A 22,471-nucleotide genomic window follows, 5' to 3' on the forward strand; every position below is an offset into this window, starting at 1 on the left:
AAGTGTGATTAAATGAAAAATTTGATCTCTTTCCAAGTGATAGGGAAGGTAGTAAAGTATTTCTGTGTTATTACCTACTTCTTAATACAAACAACCTTTGGCAAAAAAAAAGGTTAAGCCATTTAACCTGAGAACTGGCCCACATGGCTTCCCCCAAATCACTGGAGTTGGATAATCCAACTCCAGTGCTATCCTCAGTGAATTTTACTTTATCCTATTAAGTGATCAAGAAACCAAGACAACTCTAAAGAGATCATTAAACAAAATGACAGAGTATACTACYCAAGGGTATAAACAGATTTTTTCAAGGAAAAATATTATTTGGTTAAAGTCCTAAGGACTCCTGTATCAGATTAAGAAAGTAATTTCAGCTACAATTCCCAGGTGACCCCTGAATTTTCTTAATTTGCTAGGTACCTTCATAYAAATGTGAAGAGAACTGTCCATAGCCTAATGCAACAGAAGGTGGGAAAAGTCATTAAGTTCAGCCACGCTTGTTAGTCAAATATTGGCACTGAATTTGCTAAATAAAAATCAGCAAAAGATGTTTTGTTCTTGGGTTAGAAATGCAAAAGCTGGAACAATTTATCAATTTTTATTGACTCTCAGAAGTTTCCCTAGTGATCAGAAAAAACCCTCAGTATGTTATTTTAATTCACATTCTAAACAGCCTGGCTGATTTACTTTGCTGGCAGAGTAGATAAGGAGGGTCTTCTCCATGACAAGCCAAATCTTAGAAATGGAGACTGAAGTGTCTGCTGAATGACAAAACAAATTTCCTAGGGCAGACACATCTTATTTAGGCATGTCATTTAATTTCTATTCATGAAATATTGGAAGGGTTATTACCTATGATGATCATATAAAGATATGCTTCCAAGAACCTTAATGTCTCACAGGCTTTAAGGAGATTAAACAACAGATTTTTTCTAAAGCCATATTAATAAAGCAGTAGTTGCATAACTGACTTGTCTACACCAGGGCAGAAATGCAGGATTCAAGTATGCTTAGAGCATATCAAACAGATGAGAGAAATACTTGGGAGRTATAAAGAAGATGGAAATTCCTCTCAATCATTTGAAGCAAAGGAAATTTCTTCAAACCACAAAAGAAGAMTCAAGGAGCCCACATAAACTTGAAGTCATCCTTCTGAATTAAAACCAGTTTCATTAATCCAGCAGTTCTAATGCAAAACCTTCAGAGCGACTCGAAAGGAAATGGAGTTAGTGGGATGTTCAGCCAGCATTATGCAATGRCACTGTCATTCTGTGAGGTATCAAAGAAATTATGACAGCTCCTCCCATACAAAAATAAAGTCCTGAGGAGGCGAMAGGGAAAACACCTCCCATCAGCCTGGAGGGAGAGTGGAGCTGCAGGGGTTCCCATGAAATTTCTGAGACCCTTATCTACTGGAATAATAGATCAAAACCAGAAACTTCAACAACTCAAAGGATGCTGAAGTATGAGGGAGAAAAAAGCGCTGATTTGAAGCATATAAAATACTGATAATGGGTCTCTTCCCAAGACATCAAGAGTAGCAAAAACCCTGTTTAGAAAACTGCGACCCTGCTCTACACCCTTTTCCTCACTGCAAAGACATGTCAACCCAGATCACAYTGATTTCCTGTATCACGTTGGTAGATTTGGGAACATTTTCATCTGATACTGTCTTGGACAGGAATAACYACATTCACAGACAGTGGAAGAAAATCATAACAGACACCAGCCAARTGAACTGTTAAGGAACCCATAAAAAAATCCAGAAATTCTCATCAAGAGAAGGCCTGAGTAATAAAGTCAGGGCATGTGAAATGTTGTCTGAGCTTTCTCCTCCCAAGCCTCCTGACATTTGGTACAGACATGTCTACTCATTTTTTTYCCAGATGTTAAATGATTCACTAGAACACCCAGGAAAGAAAAATGGTGTATGCCAAAGATGCATTTTCAAGCTTTGAGCAGTTCACYAGATGTAATACCATCCTCACAAATACCCTACCACTGCAGACTGGGGGGGTGCATACAGTTTTTTGTTTAGGCAGCCCACAGTTCTGTTAATCACAGCAGCAGCACAAAGTGACCATGCTGAGGGTAGCTTCATACTCCAGGAGACAAATCACAGGKGGTTGCAGTCTCCCTTCCCCTCCTCTGTCCCAACAGTGCACTCTTACATGCCTCAGGGATCTAAGGTCCAAGTGCAGGTCCATCTCGCTCTTTCTGGATGGATACAGAACTCCAGGTTGCAGACAGGACCACAAAAAGCCATTTTCAGGCACCAAGTACAAAACACAATTTGAAGATCAAATWACAGTGCTGAGCAAGGATTTTGAAACCAACATCCTCTCTATCAATAAGCAGTTGCACAGATACAACTACAGTATTGTTAATGTAAAAAAAAAAATCAAATAAAAAAACAGTATTTTCAAAACAATGAAGTTTAGCATAGCAAGGCGGGAATAGAAATTGCTTTTAAATCCATCAGCAAAAATGTTTCTTTAACTCATGCTGAATTACCAACAGTTTGCATCAACAGAAGAATTTACTTAATTATAAAAGAGAATCTGAGCATAAAAAAAATATTATATGACCTACACTTGAAATATAACACAGCATACYGTTTACTGGTTTTTCAAAAGATGCACAGACACAAGCAGCACGCAGCACAATCCTTTTTAGAAAAGCCACCACAGATCAGTTCAGACAGCTGATGTTCCAAGTGGGCAGCTGAATCCATTCACACGGTGAGCAGATATCAGAGTACGTAACTCTACACCGTGCAGAAGTACTGAGCAGCAGCAGGAGATAAAGCACAAAAAGCAGAGAAACGAGCAGCGTTTCAAAGAGAAATGCAGAAAGCCATGGTAAAGGGCACACAAGATTGACATGGTAACACAGAGAACTGGGCAGAAGTGTATCCAAAGTAGCAGACATAACCAGGAATACTTCCTCTGTTCTAAGTGACACAGCTATCAAACAGCAGAAGATGATAAACGAGCTGGGTGGCTATTTATTTAGCAGATACAGCATTATTTCCATGCCAACGTGACATACATCACCCTGTCTGTAGCTGCCTTCCAAGACTTTTCCATGCAACATGAGCTACACTAAAACAATCCATATGCATCAGAAAWGGAGTGTCCATAGGAAACTGAGACACATTCGGTTTAACTGTGAAGTTCCACGAATGACTAGCACAGCAGAAGAGAAATAGAGGTAAATGTATCAGTTACTTTCAGCTTCTGCATCTCAAAACCGTAACATCAAGACAGCTAACTGTRAAGCAACCAAAACTTCAAACACACTCTTCTGTTTAAAACTAAGATTCCTCCATCTGAAAGCCCAAGGTGTGAAATGCTGGCACGCCCATCTTTGTGAACTGCCAAACATATCAACACTTGAGCAAAGATTTGATAGGTAGCTTGTCTTGAAGGGTATCCCAAAGAATACATCATCAGCATTAAATGCTGAGATACCAACTCCATCTGTCATGAAGACCATCAAATACTTCTGGTACGGAACCTCATCTTAGTTGACTGCAACTTTCAGTCTGAGCAGACATGCTTATAGGAACATGTCACGGTAATGGCATTTAAAAAAATATTCTCTATACATTATTCTTAKCACGTTCCATCTACTGATCTTTATTACAACTTCTGGGAAAAGATCAGGCAGGTGAAAAACCCAATAATTGAAGATGTCAATTTGATAACCATCAGAAAAAAAATTAGCTATTTATGTATAACTATCAAAGATATATTATCTACAATTATTATTTCTGCACAGGTATATCTGTGTAGATATATCCTTGTAGCTGTAAGATCAATTATCTACATGCAGGAASATCTACATAACTCACTGGACACCCAAAAGAATAGTTCTACCAGAAGGACTTAAACATCACCATACAGCAACCATTATACAACAATTTCAGTACAGCACACTGCTGGCAAAGACTCCTCAAAAAGTAATGAATAATATATTACCAAAAGGGGAAAAGGTGGCAGATTTTACCAYGTATAAAATCATATGCACAAAGCCAGTTTAAGAACCTCTGTAATAAATACATACATAAAACTACTGCAAAATTTAAAATKATTGTAAATATTTAAATAAAAATAAAATCCCCCAATCTGGGGCAATTTGGTAAGCATCTTTTAAATTCAGCCTTCTACAGAAGTGTTGTTTCAAGGAGAAGAATCTGAGAAATCAATCCATGCAATTCACTAGAAAACTTAGTAATTTCATTCACATGCACCTTCATCTTGGCAGTATGTCAGGATAATACTTGTGCATAAAAAGATCAATTAAAAGTTCTCGCACGGATCATAATTTTTTATTATGCCATTTAAATTGGAACAAGCAACTGTCACTTTTCATTCTTCCACTGTGATGTGAGTTTTACCGTGGTGTAATAACTGCATGAAAAGACCAAGTCTTAATAGCAGTCCTACTGTATTGAATCTCCTTGCAAAAAAAATTGCCTATGCAGTATCATCATTAAAGCCACCATTTAATTTACTACCAGAGCACATATCTTCAGGAATTAAAGTATTTACTATAAGACCTTCACAACCAATGAAAACAATGAAAACTCCAAAGACAATGAAAACTTTTGTAGGGTTTTCACCGACTAAAAGGGAACCATATTAATAAAAGGATTATCCTAGGTGTCAGATAAATGCATTATTAGATTTTWAAAAATATATTTTTGATTGTTACTACTGGTTATATTCTAATATTACCATCAAATTTAAAAATGGACTCAAACCAAATGATTTCTAAATCCACAAGACATCAAGTTCTTTTTATAGTCCAAGATTCCTAAAATACAGCCAAATCCACCTCCCCTGTTATCACAAATACTTTCCAAGCAATCTGGGTGTAAAGCATAAGAGAAGCAGCAGCTGGAGGCTGGGAGATAGTGCACATCTGGTGGAATCGATTTCCTTAGCACCGTGACATAACAYGTGCCTTCCACTAAGGAGATAATTCACTTTACAGAAGCAATGCAATTTGTTTGCTAGAATCTACTGTTTCAAATGCTGCAAATTCTCACTCATGAGGCATGTGGTATATTCAGCAGGGGGGAGTCAAAATCCCCAAACCTGAACCATGCTCTCCAGCAGCTTCTTTAAGAAAATGCACTACAAAGTTCTGCAAACACACTTTCACCAGTGCAACCTGCAGGGCTAACAGTGAGTAATCATAATAGCAGCATACCACTGAGCTGAAAGCAGAAAATGAAAATGCCATTTCCCTACGTAGAGACAAGTTTCATTTGTTTTTTTAAAATTTCGTGAAACATGAGACAGATTAACATTTTCCTACAGGTAAAGAAAGCAAGAATAGATGTAGATCAAGGAATATGTTTTCTCCACTGTCTGTTCATATTAACAGCTGAAAGACACCMTATCAAATGAAGCACTGATGGCAAAAAAGATATGGGTGAATGTTAAGTAGCCAAGGGACAGCTTTTAGGACTTTTTATATAAGATTTTAGTGAAATATTTATTTTGAAGATTTAAGGCAGAAACAAATAGCTCCCTAATTTTGTTGTAAAGATGAGAACTAACAAGAGCAACATGTGACATGCCTCTGGAACACCACAATGCAGTTAAAATAGCTCTTTGCAGGCATAACAGCTCTAAATCATCATAAGCATCTGATTAACTTAACAGGAAACAGACTCCTGGAACCAGTGCACAAATACGACAAGGTTTTGAGACACATCAATATGCTTCAGTCTTGACCTGCATACAGTCACCCTCTGAATTTGGAACCACTGATTAATTCCCCAAACTGCCAAATGTCTGTACTACAATACCCTTGTTTCCTTTTTAGATACATTCCATTATGAAACTGTTAAACAACTTTCTGCTTCAGCCATCTTTCCCCCTTCAGATAAGTGACATTACTAAGAAAATTTTCTTAGAGAGACCTCTTAAAAAACACATAAGAGATAGTTTTGAAGTTTCATCAAAKGTTTACAAAAATTCTTGATAAAAGCTTAAAATGCTGTAAATGCATTTTCATTTAGCCATTAAAAAAGGCAAATAGTATTTATTATACATTAAGCTCTATGCCCTGAGGTTTCTGCTTAAAGCTCTTACATTTAAATGCAACTAATAATATGAATATGACTTGGTAACCAAGGCAGAAGCGTCAGACAGGGAAACGTTTCATCCTCCCTTGGATGCAACACAGTATCACGCTTCTGCCGTTTCTACTTACGGATAATTGGTTCCTGGGAGGATGATGTTTAATTAGCACCAAAGACATCCACTCATTTTACAAACTGAATAATGCAAACAGCACAGGTAACCTTATACATGGAGCACCATAAAGGTGGTTTCCTCACTGCACAGTAATAGAAAGTCTCAATGAAAAAAGCAGAATGTAGATGCTGTGCCCCCACAGTCGGGGCCAAATTCAAGACCATGAGGAGACACTGCCCTATTACTTAACATTGTATATTTTTACAGCATTGACTCACACCGCTGCATTTCCTTGAATACCKAAAACTACCTCCAAGGAGGTTGTAGCCTAGTGGGTGCTGGTCTCTTTTCCACAGTAACAAGGGRCAGGACAAGAGGAAGTGGCTTCAAGGTGTACCAGTTGCTTAGACTGGATACTAGGAACAATTTCTTCCCCAAAAGGGTTAGCAAGCATTGKAACAGGCTACCCAGGGAAGTGGTGGAGTCACCATCCACRGAAGTACTCAAAAGATGTGTAGATGAGGCATCTGGGGACATGGCTTACTGATGAACTTGGCAGAATTAGGTTTGAGAGTTGAAYTCAATTATTTTAGCCGTCTTTTCTGACTTAAACAATTCTATGAATTTATATCCACTGGCAGCATCTCAGAGAAGGAMACAGACCTGGAGAAATGCATCAGCCACTCTGTGGCCCTGAAATGCTCCTGGATGTGAAACAAAAGTCCCCATGCAAAGTATAAAATGTAATTAGGTGGAAAACRTGCTGCCTTCCCTCTTCTCTCAGATGTAAACAGAAAATAAAAGCTTGTGTAAAAGAACACAGTTTGTTTTAGAAAAGAGAGAATGGAAAAGCATTAGGCCTATACTGTGCATGTTAAACACACCACTTATAGACCTCCCTTCTGCCCTGTTTTGTGGGGATGTGCAYAACCACCTTCCCAACTTCAGGGATTAAACATTTACTTAGGAATGCTGCTGCATTCCCTGCATGCAGCTCTGACACCAGAGGGCAGGTGAGTCTGTGCCTGCAAACGCACAAAGACAGGAGACAGCACCTCAGAAGGAACAGGCCCATTTTGGGGCTGGTGATGTGTTACTACACAAGTAGAGATCTTTATTCAGAGCACCAAATTTCATTCACCCATATGACACTTACAGGCAGGCAAGAGCAGAGATCTCTSTCATATCAGAGAAAAGAAGTCAGATTATTTGCTTGGCATACATTCTTTGTGCTGACCACAGCATTTTGATGTAGCCAGAATCCTATTTACTATTTTCATTATTATATCTTCCACAGACAGTATTTCTTCTGACTTTACAAGATACACACCACAATTAAGACCTTCCCTTAGGCATGATATGTGCAATTTTAGATTCCCTATGCAGTATCCTCAAGGATAAAATTATTAAAGAACTACATTTAAGAAGGGCTGTCTGCACAAGCTTTAACAAGTTAAATGTTCAAAGCAGCATATCGTGCCTTTAATCAAACATATGTCAGTTTTATATGAGAGAGAACTGAAGAGACAGAACTCATCTCATCTATTTAAAAAATTATGTTTATCATTACTTTAAAAACCTCAGAAAAGCAGTTTTCTTTCAGTAAAGTTTTAAATACAAGTGGACATTAACCAACTGCAACCACGCCTAAGTCAAAATTATTTAGATGTGCTTCGTTATGCATGCAARGAAAAAATATAAAAATATAACACATTCATATTCATTTAGCTGGCCACAAGCATTTTGCTCAGTTTTCAGTACTGAATAGCAGCTAATGAATCTATCCTGACAGATATTATTTTATTTTCATTTTGAAATTCCTCTCAGCCTTGAGGTTTCACTGTAAAAAAAATCTTCACTTAGCTCTCCACAGTGAAGYTGGGAAAGCATGTCTGCCTAACTGGAAGTGCTCACTGAAGCTCTCTCTGCACTCAGATGCCAACAGAAAAAACCCTACCTTCTTCWCATCATGTGACCCCTACATAATTCACCCCTCACACTTTCACCTTTTCTATGCCCATAAAGCAGATCTGAGTCTCAACCACAGCAGTAGAGATCAGCACATTTAGTCACAGCATGGGCATAAAAGTGAAATCACAAGAGGGTTAAAATAAACAGAAAATCAGGCAGAACCACAACAAATCTACAGCAATGTATGACTAGAATAAATCTTAAGTTCAAACAGGCCACAGAGCAGCAAGCAGATAATTTGCAGCATGTAAGTACAAATGATAATCTGACTCTGCTTTGCTGCAATCCCGTTTATCTGATTTTAACAATGCTGCACAAAAACATTCTGTACCATACACGCTGTGATGCGACCACCAATACAGAAGTCCATCTCTTGATTACTAATTCATGAGGTCTTTCACAAAACACAGGCATGTCTTCAAAATTAGCAAAATTAGCCACTCATCTGGCAGCTTCAAGGGACTCCCTCCAACTACCAAGGACTCCTAAATATAAGTCTGCCTCTGAATACCTTTTACAAGCAAACAATCATGTGCAACACACATGCTATTGTCAACTGAAAATCCATAATTTTCTCACAAAGTTGACTTGAGAACTTCATACAATCTCACACGGCTCTCAGCATTCTAGGCACAGAACATTGCTGAGTTGCTCAACATGCAAAATCTAGTAATCGAACACTCTAAACTCAAATACCTAGCTCAAGAATTAGATATGCAGATTCTTCAAACAGACAAATTCTCACTAACATTTTAGGGCTTCTGATTCTGAGTAAAGAATTCTTGTAGACCTTGGAATCAACAGTATCTATTATGAGGCACTTGGTTTCCCCTCCAAGCAGTTAAAAATGAAAGGAATGTTGTTTATCATCCTAAAATAGCTCTCAGTTAAACACTAAAGTCATCACCATTGGTGAAAAAGACAATTCCAGTCATATGCCATTTTAGTTTTATCCTTAAAATATTGCACATTAGCCAGGTCATTCCTGCCACTGTATTCTCAGGTTTGACATGCATTTAAAATTCCTCTTCCCATGATTTCTCAATTTCTCAGTTTCATAAAAATATCTCACATCTCCTTGGAAACCTGAACACAGCACAACAAAGACGGCTGGCTTTATGCTTAGAAGCAGGTTAGAAAAACAACTGTATTCCCTTGCTAGTTAAGATAGGGCTCAACACTTCATTTCTCTTCACTAATGGATCTCACACGAAACTGTCTCTCCCCCCACCATTAAATTTCCTACTGTCTTCTCAGCCACTCACTCAACTCCTATCCACTTCTCCACCACTAACTTGCACTCACCTTGAGGTTTAATGAGTTTTCTAAGCACCTATGCAGAAAACTGTAAGCAATTTAAGGAGTCTAGCAATGCCCAGCAATACTCCACTAGGATGTAAGCCTCTCCCTGCAAAACTAGTAAGAACAAAGATAATGAAAAGCCCTTTTGCAGAGGTATTTATAATGTTGATGTACATCAGCTGATTTCTCTAATAAGTGTTCCTGATAGGTACAAAATACCAAAAACAGTAATGAATTGCTACTGTGTTCCGTGCCCAGCTGTAGCTGCCATAACCCCTGGTGTGGGAATTGTTGTTTAGATAATAAGGCTGCTGCTACTACCAAAACACAACGTTTGACCACTCCAGCTCAAGAATCTTTTAAGTACTATTCTAATTGCTGTAAGAGAAAAGTGCTGCTTCATATTTTGGATGTAGGACTGCCTAGGGAAGCATAGACAACCTCCTGGCCCCCCAAAAGGGGCTCTGTCTCAGCCATGTAGTTCTGTGTGTTCAAAGCAGCATTTTCCTGCAGTAATTTTGCAGGTTCAGCCAACGTTCCCCTTCCAAAGCCATCTTCACCATTACAATTCATTCCAAAACTAAAATTCTGAAGGGATCTTCTAAGAATTACACATATTGAAAGGCATAAAAGTCCTCTCTCCCAGGAACCAAGTGTTTTCTCAATTGAAACACAGTGAGATATTGGAATCACCCAGTTATTGTTGTTTAGTTAAAAGCCTTACAGAGACACACTCCAAGAATAACAAGCAGTATGGAGGTATCAATATAAAGGGGAAAATCAGGAAAACTATTTCCCCTGCCCCACTAAGACAGAAGGTGGCACACAAAAGGCAGAAAAGAATTTCCTCCCCAGAATACCATAAGAACAAGAGATGATGTTCAGCCAAATGAAAACTGACGAGTTTACCATCAACAAAAAGAGCTACTTCTACATACCTCTACCTAGGGAACGTACTGCTAAGGGATATGGGACTGCAAACCAAAAGCTTAGCAGCATTAAAAGGAAAAACAGAAGATAAAACTACATTGTAACAAAAAATATTTTAATAACAAAGAGCTAGAATAGGTCTAGAATGTGTCTTTTGACACTCAAATTAACAGGATCCCAGAGACACACCCCAGAGTATATCACTGTCATAACTGCCTACTGTAGATTTTTTTTTGCATCATCATCTCAAGCATCTGTTACTACTCCTAATTAAAGAACAGATGGTCTGACCCAATACGGSAATTCCTATGACCCTATATTTATCAGCAGGTGGGGAAATAAAAGTTTTGAGGTCTGAAGCAGCAAAGCAAGATGAACAAAAACAGAGAGGTAAATAGGTCTCAAAGCCATCTGGTAAATGACACTTAAAAAAATATTCTTGAAGATTTCATACAATGCATTTTCCATGGTCTCTGAACTGAGAAAAACTGGCTTCCACAAACTCCAMCAGATGCAAATATGACCTAGCCCCAGAAACACAGAGATTATCAAGATAATAAATGAGTCCTTTTTCATGTTAAACTAGCGAAGCACAGCTATTCCAGYTGCACAGTAAAATTTGTAGAAGTGAAAGAAGTCAGCACATTCACATAAAAGTTAGAGGTCATCTTCAGCATAAATTTCTGATAAGATGATTGCAGACACCAGTAAAAGAAACAAAGAAAGCTACACAGACAAAGTTAATAATAAGCCTAAGAAAGTAGATTTTTGCCTATATATTTTAAGTGTGAGTTAAAAACATGCAGGTGAACTGTGGACAGCTTCATTCCTGACTCTCATAAAAGATGGAGAAGACAGCTTGAAATAATTAATCTGCACAAGAAGAGGATGTGAGTGAGACTATTGTGACCAATAACATATGAAAGAAAGTACTTAAGTGAGTAACACTTCCTTAAGTGAGTAACATCCCTTCTTCTACAAGAAATCTTTCAAGCTTAACTGGTTAAAAAGGGAACTTCCAGCAGTATATGCCTGCATGGGTATTTTCTTAATACTCTGCTGGAAACAAAATTAACTGGATGTAAAGTTCTGTGCTCATGAGTCACGGGAACTTCTGATGAGCCTACATTCTGAAAATGTGCATGATCAAGCTAATTATGTTGCCAGGAAATACTATTATTGAACCAACATAAATGAAAATTTCCCTTTCCACTTATAAACAGTGACAGGGAACAAGCTAATACACATTCTTAAATTGAGTCACCTGTTGGAGACCAAAGGAACAAGCAGGAAGCTGGTTACTGGAGCTTTCTATGTGAAGACAAAGATGCTCCTCCGCCTAACTCAAAAGCAGGATCGATCTGGTAACAGCAACCAGTCAAAAAGAGAGGCCTCCTCGCAGTCCATGCCAGCAAAGCACTTCCCCTATGGCAATCCAGTTCTAGACCATTACCAAGGAAAGTGAAGTGCTTCAAGCATTTTATATGAATCTTAACTTTCACTAAATAAACAAGACAGAGGTGCTGATGTCTTGCACATGGAGAATTTAATGAAAAAAACCTCCAGAAAGTTCCTAAAAAGGAAAGCTTAAGTCTCATATACATTCTTATGTTGCAGATTACCAAGATGGAGAAAGAAAGGCTCCTCTAATACCCATCACCTCTCTTCCCTCTGGAAACATGAACATCATTAATGTGTATCACAGAAAAACTGCTAACAATTTTTGGCATTTGTTAGTTCATAAAAATTTCAGCACTTGAGAGGGGAAGGTGGGCTCAAGCCATTTACAGTGTTTAATCCCACTTATCTTCCTTTTTTCAAAAAAAAGTAACTTCCACTACAATCTTGGAAATTATTTACAGATATATGGTTTTTAGACGGTACATTAATAAAGCCTGAAAATACAATGCTGACAATTATTTCCTCCCCCACTGYCATTTTCTTTTTCAGTCCAATGTACCAGTCATTTACTCTGTCAACCATTACTCTCCTAATATTTTAAAACCTACTTCTAACACAAYTAGTAAGCTGCAAAACGCTTAACTCTTGTATGGCTGCCACTCTTAAGTGTATTCTCAACTCATGAAAAACCATCAGATGAATTATTTAAGTCAACTTCCCCTTCATTTGGTTACCCGACACACCTAGGAGAGCTACAGATTCTGTGTTGAGGATGGTAACTCATCAGGGTACCAGTTAAAAAGCACCATTCACCATTCAGAATAATCTACCACTGAAGAGTAATTTTACTACTGCCCATGTAAGTTGGAACACCCCAAATATACCAAAAATCTATTCCATTGTGTRAAGATAAGCATCTCTTTCGTGCACGTGTGATGGGGGCACCTGCAGGGGGAGGAACAGAGCAAAGATAGTAACATTTTGGTTTAATCCATTACTTAATTACATTAATTGAAAAATATTCAAAAATACTGTTACACATGGCAAAACTGACATAGAAAAAACAAATCGAAATACTATCTCGAAGTACCTTGGGGGAAAGCGAGGTCAATAGACACAAATTACAGCAATTGAATATATGAAATCATGCTGTACTGACTTAGTTAAACCAATGTCATCCCTCTGCATGAATAACCTTATGACCTTATGTAAGGGTAAGCCATTTTTCAATTTATCTTCTTATTTACCAGGAAGATTTTTGCTTCAGGACTGACCATGTTTTCTAAATTGTTGGGAAAAGACTCTAAACATTCCTAAGTATTTTCTACAGTGGATTTATGATTTGACATTTCACACTATGGACATACAACTCTGTGCCTATGCAAGCTGAGGAAAATACTTGCTTTGAATCAAATGGCTGCCTACAGATTTCTGTATAAACCTAAATGTACCTGCATTAAAGCATTGAATTACTGGATAATATTTAAAAAATAGGCCTGGTAACACCCCTTTTCTGAAAATATGCAAAGAAGTTCAAGTGAGTTTAAAAACAAAGTAAACAAACTTAACACAGCAAAAACTGAAAATTTTACTGAAATTCATAAAAAGGATACTATTGTGAAAAAGTAAAAGCTTTGACTGCAGATTTCAAGAGCTCGGTGCAGTTATAAGAAAATAAAAAGACTTTCAGTCATCACAGACTTCCCTTTGAACCYGAGCACCTTTCTGTGAGCAGACTACCCTTTCACCCCCAAAAAACAACTTTTCAAACTGGCATGGCATCTCACAGTTATTAAGTTATCTACGACACAAGGAAGCACTCTAGATATAATCAAGGAAAATAAACTTCTGCAAAAGTCAGAAAAACAAGAAGTATGCAGCATTTTCTTTCAGGCAATGTTTAAGAGTCTTAAAAATAAAATAAAAAAACAAAAATCCACAMGGCAATAACAAACTAATAAAAAGCAACACCACCCTCATTTATAAATCTTCCATTTAGTATACAAATCACTGTATGATAAAGGGATTGTGTCCTGTTCCTTCTGTTGTTTTTTATGGCTTTCTGAGGTTCTCTTCTTGGCATAGGCCAAATGCATTTTCAGTTAAAGCACACTTATGCTGATATAAATTGTCAACTTGCCTTTGAAAATTCTCATTTGTGTCTCAAATTTGCCGTAGCCCCAAAGGGTAAATTCAGTATATCCTTTATATCACAGTAAAATACAAATATTGCTCAGGTGATTAAGTCCACATTTCTGATTTAGCCTATGTCTTATTGCAGTCGCAATTTTAAAGAAGGGAGCCTTTTATTGCTACATTTTTACTCATAAAAAATTAAAAGGAAGTTCTCCAATTAAAATATTTTCCCTATGGATATGGTAATTTTTGATGTRTACACATGAAAAGAGCTATAGTGATATGCTGACAAGCACCTGAAAGACACTGACAGCCAACAGTCCTCCATAAAGAAGACAATTATTTTACAGTGATAATACATGAAAATATCCATAAAACAGGAATATACMAACTTATACACAGAATCACTGCAATCCTGACTTACAATGCAGTGATGAAGTTGTTTTAATTTTCTGTAACAATATAAAATGCTGCTGCTAAGCATCAAGGAGGCATGTGAGGGGCAAATATTCTTGCTGAACCCTGCTTTGAGTGCTTGATATAAGCCTATCATATTCAACCTCTGCAATTATTAACACAGTTATAAGTACTGGAAGTTTAATGACAGGCAAAGCAGATCTATTCCACAGTTTCTGAAAAGTTTCAMAACTTAACAGGAGGCTGATTGGGAAAAAAATCTTATCTAAATAAACTGCACAMACTGTTCAATTTCTTTTTTTATATAGTTACAGTATGGTTGATGGAAATCCTTCCATTAGTGACAAGGCCCTGTTTTTAGTGCAAGACAAATACTTCTCCGTTATTTTTCTACATGTACATGAAACTTAGTAGAAAGAACACCCTATTCCTTAAAGGAAAAAGTCATTTACAGAAGTCCTTTCAAAGATGAGCACATGTACCAAAACATAGCTGGGGAGAAATCATTATTGAAAGGTGGGAACAAAACCAGTATACAACCACAAATGCTTCAATCCAAGTAAGAAGCAGCACAACAACAATCCATTGCCACTGCAGTTCGAAACACCCTCGCATTCAGACTTCTGTTCCCTGTCACAGCACAGTGAATGTTGGGCTCTTACTGACTTGTGACCCCCASCCCCTCAATCTCTCCCAATTTAACAGGCCAACAGCCTTCTGCATCTTWTTTTTTTGTCCCCCAAATCTCTGTAATGCCAGATGAAGTAGCTGATTCTGTGTAACCCAATTCCCTCCTTCCCARCTTTGGCCCTTTTTGTCTCCTGCTCCCTTTGTCTCAGCATCACTTYTCTGGTTTTCAGAAAGCAGAAAGCCATGAGCTGAAAAGGTGAAAAGGCTCCRGTGCATGCTGCATGTCCTCAGCAGGCTCATCCCCCCACAAAGGAATTGCTGTTTTTTCAAATAAACACCATTTATTTTCAAGAGACCACAAAAAGGTACTATCAGGAAGCCTCCTCCTGAGCAGATAGCAGCTGGGGAAACAGGAGATATGTACASCACAACACATGCATGCAAGAGGAAATAATGATGGTACTAGATGCAGTTTTCACTTTCAATAGCCTTAAGTCCAGAGATTTCAATACTTCATCCGAATAGTCTCCTAAATGTGTTGCACTACAGGATTTCTGAGCATTATTTTACAATAGGAGAATAAACAGTTGTGTTTTCCTAGACTTCCATATGTTTCAGCACCACAAAACATCACTGATGTGTCTCTACTCTCAAACCATGTAAATGCCTCCCCATCGGTCTATCCAATCTGTGTTAGGAACAAAACACATTGTGATGTAGCTGAGGCCACAGAACTTGTGCCGGGGGCCCACACTAAGCCCGGAGCTGCAGTTTAATATTGCAGCTTCAGCCCAGTTGGCAGCTGGCCACTGCCAGGAGCAGGCAGACCGAATACTCCCATTTCCATTCCCATCTTCTCTATTTCTGGCCTACAGTCATCTCCTCASATTACAGACACCTCAGCTTCCAAACCAGTAGAAACAACTTGACTATATCCTAAAGATTTTAAGAAYGCATGTAAGCCTTCCAAGTAGGAGGAGAAAAAGCAAATATAACACAAGCACACGAAAAGCTCATGGCTCAACTAAACTGAAATTAGCATGCACTAAAACCTTCAAAGGAATGTCCCCTTGTGAGAGAAAAAACACATATAAGGGTCAACTCACCCCACAAATTCCTAGTGCATAGCTATTTTGTGAAGTTGTTTATTTCCCTGAAAATGTGTGTTGTTAAACTGGGGAGACAACTCTCACAAGTTCTCTTAATCAAGCTGAAGCAAGCATTGTTACAAACACACACATCCATACTGCACCATCTGACATGACACTATGAGTTTCAGAATTAAGATAAAACATAATGTTTAAGGAACTGATTAATGTATAGAATGTGTCCAGAATGTTAAACTCAGTATTCATAGAAAAAAGTGACAACTCGCCTKCACAGTATTCATGTCTGAAGAAGTAAATCTACACTTCTTCAGTAATCCCAGTAAACTCCTACTTCCACAATGCAATATTAATAATGGATTTAACTGAAAATAAAGGCCTCACTGGATGTCTATCTTCATAAATCTAGGTATTTGCACAGAAATGGATGGCCATACTCCTGTGATGATCTAACTAGCTCAAGACTGCTGGCAAACAAAGTTGATAGGCAGCTTAAGTCCCTCCTTTTTCCTCCTCCTCAAAATTTCTAAACCAGAAAATTAAATCAATCCCTTAACTCTTTTACAGTATGGTTCTTAAAATCCAGAATGGAGCTTTTGGCTTTGATTCCAGTACTTATTCCCAAAACACAGCTGTAAAGTATAAAAATCAATTAATAATGTTTTGATATAAGACAGCTCATCCAGACACTACACAGGACAGATTTACTATTCTCATCATTAAATAAAACATTCAGAAATCTCCAGAGACTTGTATTTCACAAATGTTGACAGAGACAAGTACTGCTTTTATCATCACTGTCTAAGCTTATAAAGAAGTGTACTATTCATTTCAAATGACCAAAGCAAAAAAAAAAGGAGCTTCCCCTGAGCAATCATTATTCTCAATTATGAACCATGAAAACCATCCCATGTAGAAAAAAATCCAGTTTTTAAACATTTCAGACTTCTCTGCACACCCATATGCCTATTAATGCATTCCACTAATTCATGTTTTGAATTTTATRTTCATAGAAAAGACCTCCACTTACAGAAAGATGGTTCCTCTTGAAAATACCACAGGCATTTGATGAAGGGCACAGGTAATCTCTCTTCAAAGAAGCAGCAGCTAGTAAAACAGAAGCAAAATTAAACAAAATATACAGATAAAATACTYTTGTTCAAAGTTAACTACTTCAAGACCTAAATAGCCAGTGAGTTGGAGAATGACATTCCTGAAAAAAGAACCTTCCATTGAGAGTATCTGCCACAAAGTTTCAGTAGTATCAAACTGCAGTATTTTTCTAGAAGAAGGCTCCAAGCCATCCAGAAAATTTTAAACCCCAACAAGTATTTCCTATTCTCAGAACCTCCTTTTGTTACTTATTGCTGCTTGTAAATCAATTCCTCTCACCTCTCCTCGTCCTGTTCTCTCTCTATGTAGCCCCTTTCTTCTCCTGAACCRTCTCTGGCTTCTTCAGTCTTTCTTCCTCCCCTCTGTCTCCCAGCCGAGCATCTTCTCCTTCCTKTCTGTGCTTCAGCCCGCTGGTATTTGAATCACAAGCGCTTCCTCCCTCTGCTCTGCGCTGGATGCCAGCACAGGCAGCACTATTAGTACTGAACAGATTGTCCCTGCACTCCCATTTTGAGAATCACAGCTCAGGGAGGCTGATAGTGCAGATGGAAGCAATGCAGGAATGCACACTCAGGTGTCTCATCAGACCCTGMAAAGTCTCACCGGTGTTGTAAACTGTGAGTGAGGCCAAATGAAGGTCCTGCAGCAAATCTAGCYACAAGAACAGTAAATCTAAAATGAGTGTGTAAAATCTGTCCAAGCTAGAAGTCCTTGACAAAAAAAGCTTGAATTGGGAGTGCTCCTTCACCATACAACAGCCGYCTCTAAGTTCCAAGTGACAGGACCGCTAGAGCTATTCACCTAACTGCAGAGTAAGCTAAACAAAATACTGGGTATTTTTCCTGCACTGCAAATCCCAAAGCTGACTGATGAATCAAAATATTTGAGACTAACATTTCCAGAATGGCAATTAAGACAAACTCTCACCCTATGCAGACTTGACTTACAATTCTAAGCTACAAACCTCAGAAAATTAAGGACTGACTGATAAGCAACTCTGCCTTTGGTTCAGCAGGGCAGCCAAATCATAGTATGCCACCCTCATTCCTCTGCCATGAGGCAGAGTCACTCAGAAAAGRATAATTTTTAGGATACATTTAAACACTTCAAGCAAATCTCAACATAACAGCTTCAAAAGCTAAACTGCACAGTTGTGCAGGAACATTTTTTTTCCAAATGCATCAGAACCTGTGCTGCAACGCGAGCCACCATGAAATACTTGATCATTTGAACTAAGCAAGACATCCAAGAGACGCCCYATGTCTTTACCAGGGCAATACAAGTGCATGTGCTGTGCACTGCATTTCAGACTTAATGCACCCATTCTCTTCCAAAAGGACATCAGTTTAAAAGGATTCAGTCAATTAATCTGTAGACMAAGCTCAAGACATTTTTCCCCATTTACTACTTCTATTGTGTAAGTTGCTTACTTGATCTTCCAGTGGCTTTGGATTTTGGATTTAAATTTTAAATCTGCTTGGGACTTTTCAAGGAAACAGAAAAACTACAATTTGAGTAGCACACTTTATTATTTCAAMAGCTATTCATAGGTGAAGTTAATTCCACTAACAATGGGGATAAAAATAGGAAAGAAATATCAACCTTCACTGAAAAGTTCAACCTTTTCCTAAGATCAATAACAATTCTATTGGTTTAGGTCTTGCACTTACTATTTTTAGCAAATATCCTTTAAGTTTCTTTCAAATTGAAACAGGCAAACTAATGTAAAATTCTGACTTAGAACCACGTTTTTAGTCCTCGAGCTATTTGGAATTACTTTCTACTTTTTTGCTTTTAAAAGACATGACAGATTAAACAGAAGCCCACATATTAAGCAGAAGTTATCAGAAAACTTACATTGAAAAACCCAGACTGAATTTGCATCTTTTGTCTCCCATTCCTTTTYAATGTCTTGAATTTACCTGTATAGTCTATTTCATACAACTAAATAAAGGTACCTTGGGGCTGGGGTTTTCAGTGTTCTGACAGAGTGTTTAATTGGCAGCACCAGCAATTGATGTTCAATGCTGCTTCAGTAATTCATTAATAAATTTGTGAAATAGCAACCATTTAGGGAAAGAGTCATTAGTGATTTCTGCATCACCTCTGGTCTCCACGGCTCCAGCTCTCAGCACATGTAGCCGCATTACGGTTATCCGAACAGAAGTTTTCAAACACGGTCCCTCACTAAGTGGTTCCAGTCAGGAACAGGGGGAGAGCTATCAGCAAGGCAGTCCCAAGGTCTCTGTTACTGGGTACATTTATAAGATTYCTAGCAGTACTCTTTGTTCCTGAAGCTACAGCAAGTCTGCTCAAACCACAGATACAGCACAACAAAAATAGTCACACAGGACACTCATTTGTACAGCATTTTATATCTATGCAAGCCAAGAACCTCCTTCTCTGTGCTCTTTTATGCTTTTATGCTCTGACTAAGGCAAGGAGACCTTTAAGTCAGTCCTAGTCTTGCCCAGATAGGAACTGCAGAAAAACACCATACACACAAGTAGGTGTTTAGTAATATCAACAGGGAATTAGTTATTCCCTCCAAGTCTTCCTCAGTGAAATACCAGTCCAGAAGAACTCTGCAAGGTATCTCTGGGGGCGGTGGGCTACAAATCACACTCACAACAACAAATGATGAGCATTACATCTTTTATGCCGAGAAATACCAACACTGCTCTCCAGTTCATTACAAGGGAGTTACTTAATGGCAGGTTTTCAATAGCATGCTGGCTTAGACAGCCCACATGGATTGATTCTGGAYCTTAGCCAGGTTGTCAAAGCCTCCAGAGACAACTAAAATTGTGGTGGCACAGACCATTGGCAAGCCAATTTTAGAATGTGGTCTAGATAATGAGGGACCCCAGTACTCTAGGGCTCCACAAGGAAAAGGCCAGAAAGTCAGCAAAGCAGCACACAAAATTAATTCTCTTTAAAACAATCCCAAACTGATGTTTGAATTAGAATTGTTAACACCTAGTTTAATCCAGCTACTGACAATAAGGCATACATAAAAGAACTAGTATAAAWAAGCTTTCTAAGCTATAAATTATTTGATTTGAGGACCAGTAAAAGACAGGGATCTCAGAGCAATATGAAACGKGGTATGTGTGCTCTTTAACAGTAGTAGGGAAGTGGGAAATTACTTAAGTGGCAAGACAAGCAATGTAATTCTGATGCTTAGAAAGATTGGGATATATTGCTGGGGGAAAGTAAGAGAGATTTAAATTAGGGGAGAAACCTAAGTGATAGGAAGGCACGAAACAATATAATGTTCTCTCTTGGGTAAATGTCTTAGTAAAGCAGCAGGTGCAGCTTATTTAAATGATRCTTCTGACACCATTCAACATAACCTGGAGACTATAAATCCAAAATAATTAGTGCAGATAAGGGTAACTACTGGAAAATTTGCTTTGAGAGAACAAAAGCAATGGCTCAATATTAAAAACAAAAACAAAACCAGAGAGCATTTTGGGTTGGTCCAGCTAGAACTTGAGCAAATTAATTAGTTTTAGTGGCTGAATATAGGCCCCTTTGAAGAATCTGCAAATTATGCCAAACTAGAAGGGGCGGTGGAGGGGGGGTGACAAAAGTTACRGGGACTATGAAAATTATCCTGATTCCAGAAGAGCTTAAGAAATCAGGGATTTTAAAACACACTTGATAAAATCCATGCASGTGAGAGGAAAACAAAATATTGCAACCCTGAAAAAGATAATTAGAAACCCAAACACATGCAGAAGCAGCCATATTAGGTGTTCTAAAGCAGAAAAAAAAGAAGCTGTATAGGATCACAGACTAAAGAGTCATAAACCTGATATTCATTTTGAAAGCCAAGTACAGTTTGGGAAGGTGTTAAGACTACTGAGCACATAAGGTTAAGCTGTTTCAAATCTAGTCAACACCATTGCCCTAGCTTTGAAATACCACATACACATCATTCTTGTGTATTCTAAGGAACAGTTCCTAAAAATCTAGTTCTAAGATTGCTAAAAAAAAAGATTGATAATTACTGCAAAAAAAAATCCTCATCTTCTTAATAGTTATTTAACTTTCCAAGGGGTGTCTTGTCTTCAGTAAACGAAAAAAAAAACCCAGTCTTTATATATGAACTCATTTTTATGACTTATTTTAGGTGACAGTGCACACGAAGACATTTCTCCTCCCTGTCACCTTCCCTCCACAAATAGAAAAATTCCTTCCAATTTCAGTTTCCTTTTCTTGATCTTCTTATAAAATTAACATGAAATTCTTTAAATAGAATTAGTAAGTGCAGTTACCAGAAAAATTTCATAGTCAACAGTACACTGATATTCATACTAACTCTACTTGGGAATTCACACTTCACAATTTATTTCTAATGCAGTTAAAATTTTAAAACAAGGTTCAATGTGAGGATTTTTCTCCTTCTAGATAGAAGTTACATTGTGACTCCAGCTGGGATCATACACTGTGTTTACAACATTAATATAAWACAAATCAGGCTTTACCTATAGTTGTGTATGCACACACTTATTTTGGCTGTCACGTGTATATTTTAGCTTTGATTTTATTTTTCAGTTATCCTGTGAAACAGCAGTAGTATTCTAACTCATACTTGACCRAAATCCAGAAGATGTTTACATCCGAACAACACTGAGCAATTATCAGAGCTGGAGAGTCAACAGCATATAACAATAGACGACACCCACTTTCAGCCTTTTCAAAAATTTGGACTTTCAGAAACTCTTGTTTAAATCTTAGACCACCACCACGCCAATTACTTCAGTAACATTTTCTGCCAGAAATTTAAGAATAGTACATTATTCACATATACACTTGAGATTCTATGAATCTATGTATGGAAACTGAGTGGCAAACACACGCACACACACAGAGCTGCCAGAATGCTACAAATAGATAGCATTTCCCTTTTCCTTTAAAAATATGTATGCTTATTTACTAGTTCAGAGATCTAAAAGCCAGAATAACATTAAAAAACTGTCTGAAAACCCAAGACTCCTCACATAYCATGTAAAAACATTTACTGAAGGACAGAACAAGACTGATTACATCTCCAGGGCTATTCCAAATCATCTGTGAAACCAGACCATGAGGTCAGGGTCCAACAGTCACACATGATAAGGAAAGCAAAACTCCTCCACTCACAGCAAGAGTACCTGCAGTACTGCAAGAGGAAAGGTAACCACAGGCCTGTGTTTAGAAAAAAATGCTGTATCTCTGATACTATGGACTGACCACCGTGTTTGC

The 22,471-nt window shown here is 37.9% G+C and overlaps 1 protein-coding gene across 4 annotated transcripts in view; it reads right to left on the reverse strand.

The window, feature by feature from the left end:
- The window catches only part of SIPA1L1 (signal induced proliferation associated 1 like 1), a 191,723-nt gene that overhangs the window by 96,640 nt on the left and 72,612 nt on the right, over nt 1-22,471 (reverse strand). For 3 of the 4 annotated variants that reach the window (XM_057366728.1, XM_057366737.1, XM_057366743.1), the window contains one exon: nt 17,136-17,212. The exons of the other annotated variant lie outside the window; for it this stretch is intronic. The gene's annotated coding sequence lies outside the window, so the exon portion shown is untranslated. The remainder of the gene's footprint in view (nt 1-17,135; nt 17,213-22,471) is intronic. 4 annotated transcript variants of the gene reach the window in all.

Source organism: Malurus melanocephalus, unplaced genomic scaffold (assembly GCF_030028575.1).
Source record: "Malurus melanocephalus ecotype Western Australia unplaced genomic scaffold, MMel_1.1 scaffold_2, whole genome shotgun sequence".
Taxonomy (NCBI): domain Eukaryota; kingdom Metazoa; phylum Chordata; class Aves; order Passeriformes; family Maluridae; genus Malurus; species Malurus melanocephalus.